Below are 14,715 nucleotides of genomic sequence, written 5' to 3' on the forward strand. Positions count from 1 at the left end.
CAGGATCATATGCAATTTGTTGCTGCTGATCCTCATAAGGTCCCTTTCCTAACAACATATCTAGATTTCTCTGAGGATAACCAGCTGCTGCATTTCGCCTAGCCGTCTCCTTGCAAAATTCCTCATTGGCAACCTTCCATAACAGGTATTGTCCTCCATTTAGCACAGCTTTACACATATTAGCCCAATCTGCTGGCGTCATGTTCAAGTTGTTAATGGATTCGACCATGCTTACAGTGAAGGGTGCTTGAGGACCATAGGTTGTTACAGCCTCTTTTAGCTGCTTCACTGTTTTGAAATTTAAAACTTGGTAAAATCGCTGCCCTCCTGCCTCAAATACAGGGCATGTTAATATTTGAGATCTTGTCTCAGGATCCCAACTATCAACTGCGGGGGTTGGGGACCTCCCAGCATATGGAGGTGGCCTTGTTAGTTGGACACTTACGTCCTCTGGTGATAGAAAGGTGTTAGTAGCAGTCTCCTGTTGTAACTTTCCCCCTGATGGCTTTTTCTGTTTTACACTTTCTTTCTCTGTCTGACTAGCTTGAGAGGCCTTCTCTTTTACTTGAATCTTTTCCTCTGTCTGACTAACTTGAGAGACCTTCTCTTTTACTTGAATCATTATGTCTTCTTCTTCCTCTACCATTGTCTGAACTGAAGGCTTTGGACTAAGCAAACAAGATATGAACGTCCACAATGGCAATGTGCCAACTGGCAGAGTCCCTGGGCTTTTCTTTTCTATTCTTTTTAAATCTTCACCATGATGGTTCCATTGTGATATATTTAACAACTCCTCCTTAAAAAGCCATGGGCTACATTTTTGTATTGTATCAACGTATGCCCTGATTGTTCTTGATTTTACTGAGATGCCTCCTTCCTCTAACAATTTACTTAACACTCTTTCAGTTTGTTTTTTACTAATTTCTGATCCCGTATTTCTACTATAATACAACCCAACAAGATAACGCCTAACAAAACTGAAACAGAGTGAAACAAAATTGGAACAACACAAAATCATTATAATAGCCTCCTGAAATGTCCATCCGTCCTTTCTCCCTATCTGTTCCTCAGATGTGAGCGGTTTTTCTTCCATCTTACACATCTCCAGGGACAGGCAACTTAAAACAAAAGTGAAACAAAATAACAAAAGAAGAATCTTAAAATGGCTACCCATCCTCTTGCCCTGCCCTCAGGGGCGAGCAGTTTCACTTACCCTCAGTCGCTCCCCGTGCGGCCCACCAAATGCCGCAGTCTGGCTGGGCACAATCAGGAGCCACTTGTCAAAAGAAACTAACTTTATTTTTAGAACCACACACGCCAAAAAACAGCCTCTCAGGAAAAACCCTCAGAGCCTCAACTGCCACCACCGGCTTTCCACAAGCCTCTCTCTCCCCCACAAGCTTCTCTCCACCTCCCACAATCCTCCTGCTCTTGAGGCCGATTGGCTGGGTCACATGGGTGGAGCCAAAAAAGTCCCCCAATGAGCAGCTCCGTGGTCTGAAAGGGCAGGGAAACAGCCCAATGAGCATCACCGCAGAGGAGCCAATCAGCTAGATGTTGCTGGGGCCGAGGAGCCAATCAGCTAGATGTTGCTGGGGCCGCTGTGAGCCAATCATCAGCCGGCAGCTGGAAGTTTGCTGGCAGCTGGACGTTTGCTGGGGCCCCTTCGGCTGTGGCTCTCAACAGACCACATGGCGAGGGAAGATTGGGACAGATATGACAGCAGCCTGTTGCCATTTCTGACCTCACTTCCGCCTTCTTTGGGGCCAAAAAACCTAAGTCAGGGCCTACCCAAGGCCCGCCAAACAGGAGGGGCACTGCCGTATGCAACAGAAGAAGTGTCGCAGGCTCTGACGTCAGCAGAGTGGGCCATGTCCACTTGTCACTATTACCAGCCAGCAATGAGTTCCTAACCCCAGATACCATAGGCCTGATTTTTGGGATGAAATAATTTTAAAAAGGGAGTTCAGGTAATGCCAGTAGTGATTGATTAAAATTTGAGAGATGAGATTAAAATCACAATACAAACAGAACATGCCATTCGGCTCTCTACAAGGAATGTGCTGATGCAGTTAACACTCCTGCCTTGCCACTCCATGGATGACCTGTTTAAGACCTCAATTTCCAGGTCCCTGGACCAAGTGTACTGGTCTCAATTAATTCAGCAGGAACACCCTTTACTGGAACTTAAAATTAATCATAAAAAGTTTGAGGTATAATAGATACTAGGGCTGATAAATCTGTTCTATCTCATAGATTTTGGCCCAAAAGCAGACCTTTACATATTGTGCCTGCCAACGTAGAGGACACAGGTCAGATATCTCAACCTATCTTCGCTGGGAAGATAAAGATGGTAATTTTGGAATTTCCAAGCCTTATGTTTTAGACACTTTACCAGTAAATTTATGGAGCCCTTCATATTCTAAGCATCTTAGGTTTATTGTTAGTGACTACAAATCCTATCGTGTCATTTGAGGGACTTAATCAAAGATTTATTCCTAGAGAAATTGAGGGAAATTTACAGGAAGTGTACCTGCTTATGACCCAATCTCCCCAACAGAGATTAATTAATGTACCCAGCCAAAATTTTTGGTAGGGGCCCTGACCTTATCCCTGACCCAGAGAACAATAGAAAAATTAATTGGCTCACAGAAGAGCCAATCTGGATTAGTCAGTGGCCCTAACAGGGGAAAAACTTAAACTAGCCCACATGTTAGTTGAGGAACAACTTCAGTCTGGCTATTTAGAGCCTACACTCAGCCCTTGGAACACACCCATCTTTATAATTAACAAAAAGTCTGGTAATTAGAAATTATTGGAGCTATTAATCATGTTATAGAGCCCATGGGAGCCTTACAATCTGGGCTATCTTCTCCTACAGCTATTCCTTTAGATTATCATTTAATAATAATAGCTTCTTTCAAAATATCCTTTGAAAATAATTTCTTCTTCTCTATACCTTTGCACCCAGACAACTGTAAAAGGTTTGCCTTTAGTGTCCCAGCAATAAATTTTAAAGAACCAGTTAAAAGGTATTGCTGGAAGGTGTTGCCTCAAGGAATGTGTAACAGTCCTACCTGAAAGGAAAGTGACCATGACACTCGGAGCAACCGAGAGAGAGAGAGAGAGAGAGAGAGAGAGAGAGAGAGGAAAGAGAGCAGGAAAAGAGAGGAGAGAGGAGAAAGGAGAGAGAGAAAGAGAAAGAGAGAGAGAGAGACAGCAGAAGAGAGTATTTATAGCCAAAATCTAACGGGGTCTCTGTGTCTGCAACCCGCCTTGTTGGCATACAGTAATTGGATCATACAGTAGTTGCTAAGGGTGTCATCTTCTGCCTTCAGGTAGATGCAGCAGGGGTCAGATGTGGGTTTCCATTGCACCAGATAGGTGTGGGTCAAGTGTTCAGACTTGAGGCAAACAAACGACAAGGAACCAGACGTGTGAGGGTGAAGGTCTAGTGTTCAGCCCACCCTGCAGCTAACATTTGTTCAGCCTGCTCTGCAACTAACATTCCTCCCTTTTTGTTTTTCTAAGTGGTGTGGGGATGGAATAATTCTATCTGGCTTCTTTCTGCTGAGAGGGGGCAGCGTGGGGCCTACCTGTGAGAGCAGGGGACTGTTCGGGAGATAGGGCAGCTAGAGATAACATCCAGTGGCTATAGACAGTTATCTCAGTAGGGGCAAAGTCCATAAAGATTCCTTGAAGCCATAAATTATCAATGGCATCAAACCATTCCTGAGCAGAGGAGATCCTTGGTTCAGCCATTGGTCCTGTCATAGGGACTCTAGGAAATATCAGAGGTGGCTGGTTGGATCCAGTAATGTTAAGGGTGACTGCCTGATTGCAGCCAGTGGAAGGGCAATCGTCTTGACCCATAAACTGAGATTGGGTGGTGCCATTCTGGTGCCATGTCACTTGGGTGTAGAAGCGCCATCTGTGGGTTGAGAGAGATTACTGATTAGTAAAATAAGAAGAGGGTTGGTGAGAAATCTTGAGTTTGGTGGGCCCTAAAGTGGTAACAGTCCCGGACTGAACATTTGGAACAGGTGCTTTTTTAAGGCAGGAGAAATGGTACCAGGGGGAGTGACCCAAAAGCTTGGCCGCCATTGTAGTAAGTATGACTGTATGGGGTCCCATCCAGCAAGGTTCCAATGATTGCGGATGCAGTTCTTGAAGTAAGACTGCATCACCCAGTTGAAGAGGGTCCAATTGGGTTTGTGGTTGTGTTGGGATTGAGGCAATGGATGGCATGGGAAGGCACCCGTCTGCGTGTTCCCTTAGGAGTTTGTGTAGAAGTGTCAGATAGGGCAGGTAGGACACAAGGGGAGGAGGAGTTACTGGAAAACTTTGGTTGATTAAGAAATGGCACCCATAGAGTTGCTCAAAGGGGCTAAGGCCCGAGGGAGTTCTAGGGGCTGCCTGAATTTGGGTGAGGGCCAATGGCAGAAGATTGGGTCAGGAGAGCCCGAGTTCAATAGCAAGTTTAGTGAGATGATCCTTGAGAATGCTGTTAGCCCTCTCAACCTTACCCAAGGATTGGGGTCAGTAGGGGATGTGGAGCCTCCAAGTGATGTTGAGGCCTTTGGAGACTAGTTGAACGACCTGAGAAGTGAAGGCCGGACTGTTGTCTGACTGGATGGAGGCAGGAAGTCCGAACCTGGGAATGATCTGCTTGTTGAGGATGGAGGTGATGGTGTTAGCAATTTCCCTGGTAGTAGGGAAGCCTTCTATCCAACCTGAAAAAGTATCAATCAAAGTAAGTAGGTAGCAAACATTTTGTACCAAGGCACATGAGTGAAGTTGATTTGCCAGTCTTCGCCTGGCTAATGGCTCCTCATCTGATGTGTGGGGAGTTTAGGTTTGATATTTCCTTGTGGGGATACTGCAGAGCAGACAGGAAAAGCAGAGTGGACCTACTGGAGAGTAGTTCTCATTCCTGGGAAGTAAAAGAGGGGATGTAAAACCTGCAAAAGGGGTCAAGGAGGGTTTTAGATGGGAGCAGAGTCTCTGGAGCCAGAGGAGTTGGTCATGAGTCGTATGTCTCCATCTTTGGCATCAGAGGCTGATAGTCTTGAAGAAGTACTTGATTGACTGACTGGTTGGTGAATTTGTGTATCTGATCTTGCAGGAATTTCTGAAGGCAATTTAATAGTCATGGTCCTATTAGGAGAAACATAAAGAGGACTAATAGGGTCCTGCAAGGGGGAAGAGCCAAGGCCATACATGACTGAACATTCTCCATGGAGCATGTTGGCCTAGTTGCTGTCTCCTCTTTTCTAGCTGTCCCTATCCTTCACTACCCCCAGGAATGGCTGTGTTTGGGTTTAACTGTTTTGGGTAGGTGTTTAAGATCAAGTTGGCCAAAATTGACTTTGTTTCTATCTATTTTTAAGAGTCATACAAGTTCCCATAGGGGTCACTCGTGGGGAAACTTGAGAGAAGCTTCTTATTTCTGCTAGTGCCATTTGTGCTAGGATGGGTCCAGGTCTTGCTTGACCATGTGGCTTCCCTTAGAAGCATCAGGGATGTCTCCTTTCTTCAGTGACCCTCCTCTTCACAGCAAGTGCACTGATTGGCTTTTATTCTCCAGTGGTCTCATTAATATCCCTGATCAGGAGTTTATGTGGCCAAAAGTTGCAAAGCTCTTTAGAGATGTTCCCTGTTCCCTGGATTCAGACTGACTCAGAGGGCCAGAGCCAAATATTGGTTTTCTTGGCCATTTTAATTTAAGTCTTGATCTTAAACATCCGGCAAAGTCAATTTTACCAGTCTTAAATTAAGAGTACTGGGCTTTAACTGAAGTCTGGCCTACTTTGGAGTCATTCTGATAAGTAGTAAGATGGGAGAAAGAACCTTATCTCAGGTAAGGCTGGGCTCTTTATAAATTTTAGGTAAAGTGTTCTAGTTCTGAAGCTGATCTTTGCTTCTTAAATATCACTTTGTAAAATTTCATATATTTTTGCTCAAGGTCACGTGAATATTAGCTAACACAATATAATATTTCATTTAAATTGTACCCCAGTGTATAGAACTTTATATTAATCTTACTGATAACAGGTCCAGTTTTAGAACATTAAATGATATAAATAAATCTCCAATATGTTACTCTTATAAGCCTAAAATTATCATGCAACCTTTTGGAGAACATCAGCTTGATATAATGCTCTTTTAAAGCTTCTACTTTAAATACTTGCATACCTGGAAAATATGAACACATTTACTATATAAAGAAGAGTAATAGTACCACCATTACATTGATGTTTTTGTATTAATAAAGTTTAGTTCTTAAAGAAATAACATATTACAATATTGCAAAATACAGTTGTTGTTTAACCATAGTTGTATAATACTTAATTCCTTCAAGATTACTTGCTCAAAAAACTTACATATATAATCAACTTATACAGACCTTCTTTATCACTTACTTAGACCTCTCTCTCTCTCTCTCTCTCTCTCTCTCTCTATATATATATATATATATATATATATATATATAGCCAACTTACAGAGACCATCTTTATCACTTACTTAAACCCTCTTATTTACTTAATCACATAGACTGTCTTATCCAGAAACACCTCTTTTCCTTCTATTAAATATGGTTTCCAGGGTCTGGGATTGTGGCTCAGCAGTAGAGCGCTTGCCTAGCACAGGCGGGACCCGGATTTGATCCTCAGCACCACATAAAAATAAAGGCATTGTGTCGTGTTCATCTACACCTAAAAAATAAATATTTTTTAAAAATATATGGTTTCCATACCTAGAACCTTCTAATTTCTCTTTCCTATCTGTTAACCCCTTCTTTATTAACATTTTGAAACAATCCTTGTAAATTTCTGAATTTAGGCAAATTATTCCATTTTAATAAGAAATATTTCATTATTTCTAGTGTAAAGTTAATCACATCTGTTTACCATTTCATGAAAACATGAACAAAGTTTAAGTATATAGAATTATACTGTTGTAGGGACAGACAAGACAAGGCAGCTAAGATAGCACCAAAGATAGGGAAACAGTTTTATTTAGTTGCAGCCAGATTCAGAGGGCACAGCTTCTGCTGTAATCAATTAATCCCATGAGCTTTAGGTAGTTTCAGAATTTTATACCCAGCATGTAGGGGAAGGGGCTCAGAAGTTCACGCCTGCAGAAGTTCACATAAAAGCAGTTTTTTCTTTTCACTGTTTTGGTCAAGTTAGCTCTTCAAGGACACCTGAGAGGGGAGGGCTTTTTTTTCTAGCTGTTTTGGGCAAGTTAATTCTTCAAGGATAGCACCTGAGAAGGGGAGAGCTTCTTCTCCCCTTTCTTTCCTCCCATTGCCAGCTGTCACCATGGAGCCCAGTTGGTAACTTCTTAGAAATGTAGACATCTCTGTGAAGCCCAGCTCAAGGCCAGAGGCCTTGTTTACATATTTTTGTGAAAAACTAGTAAGGGGTTGTCTAGCATCTGGAGTGCTGATTTTTTCCAGCCAGTAACCAAGTAAAACAGGGCAACATGAAAAGAGGAAGTTTATCTACATTGAAATCTTTTGTAGAGACTCTTTTGCTAACAGTCCTAAAATCAGCCATGGTGAAGATTTCTGGAGAAGTTCAGTTAAGACTTTTCTGTGGGCCTGGGGGGGGGGGGGGAAAGATGGGAAGGTGGGGCTAAGGGCAGCTTGGGTGGATCTGAGAATGAGGAAGGAGATGCAGAAGAACAATGGGAAAGGGGTTTGGGATTTTCCCTAGTGAGGAAAACTTGAGCAGTAGAACAGGTAGAGCAGAGGGGAGGATAGGAGTGAATATCACAAAAAGCCTGTAAGGAACTTTAAATTCTTAGTAACCTTGTTTTCAGTGATGACAAAGCAACTTTAAAGGCCATTTTCACCAGATCTCGGATAGGGTTCTGAGTGCCCTCCTTAGCTCATTTGAGCTTTGGGCTAGCTGGTAAGAGGGCCTGGTGGGGCAAGGTGTGGGCACTAACAGGAAAAGAGAGGAGTGAGTCGGTGGAGGGATAACTTCAGTACCTGCTACCCCAGCAAGGGGGCAATGGTCTGAGGAAGGGCGGAGGTGTAAGTTTTTTATCTAGTAGTTGGAGGGGGAAAGCAGGTTGTTGAGGTGGTTGTGATGGTGGAGGGGCTAGGACAGAAGGGTGAGGGTGAGAACCTATTTGAGCCAGGCGATAGGGTCAAAAGTAGTGGATGAGTCCAGAGGAGGAGAAGGTTGGGGATTGGGGGTTGGGTGGATGGTTTGCAAGCTAGAAGAATTTGTAAATGTTTGCAAGAGGTGCAGAGAGCAGGATTGAATCAGAGCAAGAAGAAAGCTTGTACATAAGGGATTACTACCCATTTTTTGAATGCTCACAGTAGTTGTGGAGATCCCTTAGAATGGAATGATCCAGAGACCCAAAAGGGGGCCATTTGCTTTGATTGTCTAGGGGATAAGTGGACCAATCCTGGGTGCTATATATGATCAATTTGTGGGGGTTTGAAGTACGGTGTCAAGGAGAGGGTCTTGAGGTTGTCTAAAAGGCATTGTAAGGGAGAGTCGACGGGCAGAGAGGACACATTACCCATGTCGAAAATATAGTATAAGAGGAGGGGAATGAGCTGATTTATTGGCAAAAGGGGCATCCCTGATGGAGCCCAAAATCAGGAATGCCTAATGGCAGGCTCAAGCTGCAGAGATTGGTCGTCACCAAATCCTGACAGTTGAGGCTCCCATTCTGGATGGGGCTGGAGCCATGGGAGACCTTGGACAAGGCTTTTTGGGGCTCCTCCTGGAGAGGCTGTGGACTCCCAGGGCCAGAGAAGGAGAGTGGAAGGGGAGGGTAAGTGTATCTCTAGCAGCTGAGTCTTAAAGGTCAGAGGACTTTATGAGAACCTCTGTGACCATGAAGGTCTGGGTGGGGTGTGATATCAGTTCTTTTTTATGAGTTCCCAGAGGTTACACAGTCCGTTGAGGGTGACATATAAAGTCTATGCTGGGTAAGGGAAAGGGAAATAATTTTGGACCTGAGAGCCAAATCTGTGGGAGGAAGTCCCTGAGGACCACCGTGACCTTGAAGGCTGTAGTGGGGTGTTTTCCTCCCCACAGGTGGGTGAAGAGGTTTGCTGGATGATCAACGGTCAAATCCTCCCGAGACCACCATTGGGTTTAGGACTCCAAATGGAGGCCGATGGTAGATGTAGTTCTGGTGGTCAAGAAAATGGGTTCAGGTCTTCCAGTGAGTGGCACTTCCAAAGGAAGAGGGACCCAAAAGAGAGTGTTCACCCTCTTCCTGGGTTTTGGCACCAGATGAAAGGAAAGTGACCATGACAATCAGAGTGACCAAGAAATCTTTATTGCAGCAGTGTCTGATTAATCGGGAAGGAAGAGAGAGAGAGAGAGAGAGAGAGAGAGAGAGAGAGGAAGGAAAGAAAGAGAGAGAGAAGAAAGAGAGGGAGAGAGCAAAGTGGGAGAGAGAGAGAAAGAGAGGGGAAAGAGAAAGAGAGCAGGGAAAGAGAGAAGAGAGGGAAAGAGGGGAGGGGGGGCCAGCAGGAGAGAGTTTTTATAGCCAAATTCTAATGGGGCCTTTGGGTCTGCAAGCTGCCTTGTTGATGTACTGTAATGGGATCATACAGTAGTTGCTAAGGGTGTCATCTTCTGCCTTCAGGCAGATGGGGCAGGGGTCAGATGTGGGTTTCCATTGCACCAGATGGGCGGGGTCAATTGTTCAGCCTTGAGTGGGGTTGAATGTTCAGACTTGAGGCAAACAAGCCATAAGGAACCAGATGGTGAGGGTCGAGTGTTCGGCTCACCCTGCAGCTAACATTTGTTCAGCCTGCTCTGCAACTAACACTACCCTATGTCAAATTTTTGTGGGACAGGCCATCATGCCTCTGAGGGAGAAATTCCCTGATGCATATATTATTCATTCTGTGGATGACATACTTTTAGCTCATGCTAATCCAGATGTACTCCTAAAAATTTTTGCCCAATTAGAGACTTCACTCACAGCAATGGGTTTGTGCATAGAACCTCAAAAGGTGCAAAAGATATCTCCTTTTCAATATCTAGGTCATGTGATTGAAGGACATACAATCTGTCCTCAAAACTTACAAAATAAGAGTCAAGGAGCTGCACACCCTTAATGATTTTCAAAAGCTATTAGGAGATTTTAATTGGTTGAGGCCATCTTTAAAGCTGACTACTTCAGATTTAAGTCCTTTATTTCAGATATTATAGGGAGATCCTTCTCCAATTTCTTATCAACTCACAGCAGAAGTGAGAACAGCTTTGAGGAAAGTTGAAATTGCTATTAAAAATGCTCAACTTACTAGAATTAACCCACAAGATCCTATATATTTATTGATATTTCCTACTGCTTATGGTCCTGCAGGAGCAATATGGCAAACATTGGGAGCTATTGAGTGGATTCATTTAGCCTACTCTCCTCAAAAGTCATTAACTCCTTTTCATGATTTTGTTGCTCAATTAATTATCAAGGACAGAACAAGGATTTTACAGCTAGTTGGATCAGGACCTAATATTATAATTATTCCATTTTCTGCTAAACAGAATGATTGGCTTTTTCAGACTTCTAATACTTGGCAAGTAGCTTTTGCTAATTTTCCTGGTCAGATAGAGAGTCATTATCCTCATGATAAAATTATCCAATTTGCATTAGTAATTCCATTCATTTTTCCAAGGATTGTAAGTTCACAACCAATAGATGGCACACTAACAGTATTCACTGATGGCTCAAGCTCAGGTAAAGCAGGTTTTTATAGTCATGCTCATATAGAGATGACTAGAGAGCAAGCTCATCAAATTGTACATCATTGCTCCCAATGTGTTATACACACTCCATCTTTAGCATCTGGGGTAAATCCCCATGGATTAAAACCAAATCAATTATGGCAAATGGATGTAACATTCCTCGATTTGGTAGGCAGTGTTATGTACATGTAATTGTAGATACTTGAATTCTAGATTTATCTTTGCAACAGCCCATGCAAAAAAAAAATATTCAACATGTTATTTCTCATTGTTTGGCTGCTTTTGCAGTATTAGGATGTCCTTTTCAGATTAAAATTGATAATGCACCAGCTTATGTTAGCTCTCCTTTGCCAAGGTCCAGCCCCGACATGGGGGAGTGGGGTTCCAGGAGTGGCATTGGTGAAAGAAGAAGAGTTGGGACAACAGGTTGCAAGTTACAAGCAGCCTCCAGGAGAAATCTCTGCTGCCCCTGGAGGGACCTTTATTTTTATACCTTTTTTATAAGTGTTTTTTCAGGTAGTTAATGGATAGCTTCAAAGCCCAAAACTTTTTTGATTTACATAATTTTCAAGAGTTACAATCTTTTCTGACATATATTGATATTGAGTACATTGTTCAAAATATTTTCCTGTTAACCTTTGTCAATCATGATTAAGCTTTTAGGTTTTTACCTCAATCACTAGGTACTAGGCGATGCAACTAGACTACATGACTTCTGACCTATTATTCACTTCTAACTTTAAAGTATACCTATAATTCTTTCATTAACCTTTAACTTTAAAGCATACTTATGATTATTGGTAAGGTTTCTTACTTCTAAACTAAAATCCCAGGAAAACACACTTAAAGTAGTGAAAGTCTATTATTTAAAAGCTTACTATTCTGAAGTGCCTCTAAAATATATCTATATTATTTTATTTTTAATTTCCAAGGTAATTTCCTTTTTTCATATAACCTATTTAACTGCTTTCTTAAAGAACTTCCTTGATCCTTGGTCAAAGCACATCAATTCTTATGTCTTTGTAATCTTCAACTAAAGGGCAGGTTTTACACCTCAACCCATTTGTCATTTATATTAATTATGTGTTTTCCATTTTCATCATAACTTTCTGTGTAAGGCAAAGGAGGATCTATTGGTTGGGGAATGTATTTTTATTAGCCTCTTGTCCTTGGGGGGATACCATAAGCTACATACGGTGGTCCTTGTACTGTTGGCACAGAAATTATTTTTCTGTAACTAGGATGTTGTACAGGTTGTGGCTTTAGGAAGGGGCTGGGAGGAGCTAGTTTAAATTGTTAACCATGGGATAAATATTTCTTGTTGTTTAGGCTTGAGGAATAACACTATTGTTTGTATCCTGAGAGATATTGGAACCCACCTCATAGCATGTCTCAGTCTCATTCTGGAAATTTTCCTGCAATCTCAGGCAATACATACTTTTATTAAAGGTTGACATATGCCCTATTATCCATATCATGTGTATCATAAACAAAACACTTAACATTCCTAATAATTCCAGTTTCCAGATGGTGCAGCCCTGCCACAGTATCCTCCACACTGTGACCCTGTCAGACAGCAGGTGCAGGAACACCTTCACCACTTCTTTTCAACAATTTTGCCAAGAATTTTGTATTGATTATAAAACAGGTATTCCTTAGAACCCTAAAGGTCAAGCTACTGTAGAACGAGCTCATTTATCTATTAAGCTACAATTATAAAAACTAAAAGGGGGAGGTAGGAGTAGGACTCCCCAAAATAACCTTAATCATGCTCTATTCATTTTAAATTTTCTAAATTGTGATTCAGAAGGTCGTACTGCAGCTGAGCCACACGTGTCTTCCACAGCAACGGGCCCTTTAGGCCAAGTTTTGTGGAAGGACTTGCAGACTGGCCAATGGAAAGGACCAGATCCAGTGATTATGTGGGGTAGAGGTCATGCTCGGGGGCTGGGGATGTGGCTCAAGCGGTAGCACGCTCGCCTGGCATGTGTGTGGCCCGGGTTCCATCCTCAGCACCACGTACAAATAAAGATGTTGTGTCCGCCGAAAACTAAAAAATAAATATATATAAAAAAAAAGAAGTCATGCTCGTATTTTCCCAGAAGAAGCTTTTTGTCCTATTTGATATCTGAATGTGCCATCAGGCATGGAGGACTTAGAACCAAGATTCAAATGACTGAAGATCAACCCAAAGATGCCAGACCTGACTTCCCACAACAAGAGGAACTCTTGAAGAGAGGAAGAAAGATGGCCCAGAGAGACCCAATGGTGAAGCTACCCTCATGGAAGGACCTGAAGAATCTGACACTACAGGCTGAACAAATGATTCAACAACAAGGAAAAGTTAAATCTCCAACAATGATGCTTGCTGCTATATTAGCTCTATTCCCAGTAAATGGGAATCAGGGAGAAACCTGTTGGACATATTTTCCAGATCCACCTTTAGTACACCCAGAGGTGTGGACTGGAGAATCCATCCTAGTATTTACTGATGACTCATATATGATGGGAGGATTTACAGTCACCCATAATACTCCCATCTATGTGACTGGATTTAATTATTCTGGCTATAGTTCTCTATTACCTTTGTGTTGGCCCCACAATAAACATGCTGGCTATCTAAAAGTGTCCTTTGAGGAAAAGACAGCAGTTGGGGGCATAGACCAGCTAATCGTACTGTTCCTGGAGACTCAAAGCCTTATATCAGATCAGTTATTAAAATGGGACTTTCTCATAATAAACCAGTCATCTCGGCAGAATATCCTTGAATACCTCATAGTCCTAACCATCCTGTGACAGAAATTGGCAACTTTCCTAAGTGGATGGATTGTACTTTTCCAGTATATCATAAGGTACCTAGAAATAGTAGGTAAATTTTGGATTAGTCTCCTAGAGTTGACAAAAGGTAATTACACAAGGGTAATGCCATGACTCATGGAGGATTTGTTAGTAACATCTTGACCTTCAGCCAAAGTGGCATTTAGAAAGATGTTTGGCACTTAATTGCTGCTTCATAATTCTTACATTTTACTGACAAACCTTTACTGAACTTTGTAGGCAAAAACTATAAGGAGGGTTCCTGATATAGCTGTGTTCAATCTCTGTATGTTTTAATTACTAGAAATGTAAAAGTTAAAAGGAAAGATGATAGATATCTTGTAACATGTAATAAGTGTAATTTAACTAACTGTATCACCAGATATAATAGAGGTATGCTAATGCTGGTTTTCAAGTCTTACAACAAATACATGCCCAGCTAGCAAGACCTAAACATGCTCTTATACTCATAATAGTGGGAGTTGTTGCTTTAGTTTTCCTTTATTGCTTCAATGGTCACAACTTTGGTGACCATATCTCAAAATATTCAATATGCAAATTTTCTTAATAATTTGACTCAGAATAATTCCAAGGTTCTTCATAATCAAATAAATATTGATGAAAGTATTGAGACTAAGCTAAATGCCTTAGAGGCTACTGTCATACGTATTGGTAATGAACTTTCAGCTTTGAAATTCAAGGAAAGACTTAAATGTCATGCTAACTATAAGTATGTGTGTGTGTGTTACTGATGCCAAATACAGTGCTTCCCAATGGGATTGGGAGAAGGTTAAAAACCATTTGTTAGGTATTTGGCAAAATAATAATAATGGCTTGGATCTTTTGGAGTTACATCATCATATTCAAGATATGCAAAAAAAGTAAGATTGATTTTTTGGATCCTACTTCTTTAGCTGATCAAATACTTCAAGAATTGAATGGCTTTAACCCTGGAAACATTCTTAAACATTCTGCATGGTATATCCTTATATTGTCCTCTTTGCTACTAATTCTCTGGTGTTGTAATTGTAGGATGGCAAGCCTTCAAAACTCGAAACAGTGACCATCACCTGCTTTTTCAAAGAAAGAAGGGGGAATATGTGGGGAGACACTATGAATGACTGCCGCAGTCCGGCTGCAGCAAAATAAACGGGGGGGGGGGGGG

The 14,715-nt window shown here is 41.9% G+C and overlaps 1 long non-coding RNA gene across 1 annotated transcript in view; it reads left to right on the top strand.

Annotated features, from left to right (window-relative positions):
• The first annotated feature begins 893 nt into the window (after positions 1 to 893).
• Positions 894 to 14,715, top strand: part of LOC125612363 — an 18,943-nt gene continuing 5,121 nt past the window's right edge. The window contains exon 1 of the long non-coding RNA XR_007342719.1: positions 894 to 905. This is a non-coding gene — a long non-coding RNA (uncharacterized LOC125612363). The remainder of the gene's footprint in view (positions 906 to 14,715) is intronic.

Source organism: Marmota marmota, unplaced genomic scaffold, assembly GCF_001458135.2.
Source record: "Marmota marmota marmota unplaced genomic scaffold, marMar, whole genome shotgun sequence".
In the NCBI taxonomy this organism is placed as follows: Eukaryota; Metazoa; Chordata; class Mammalia; order Rodentia; family Sciuridae; genus Marmota; species Marmota marmota.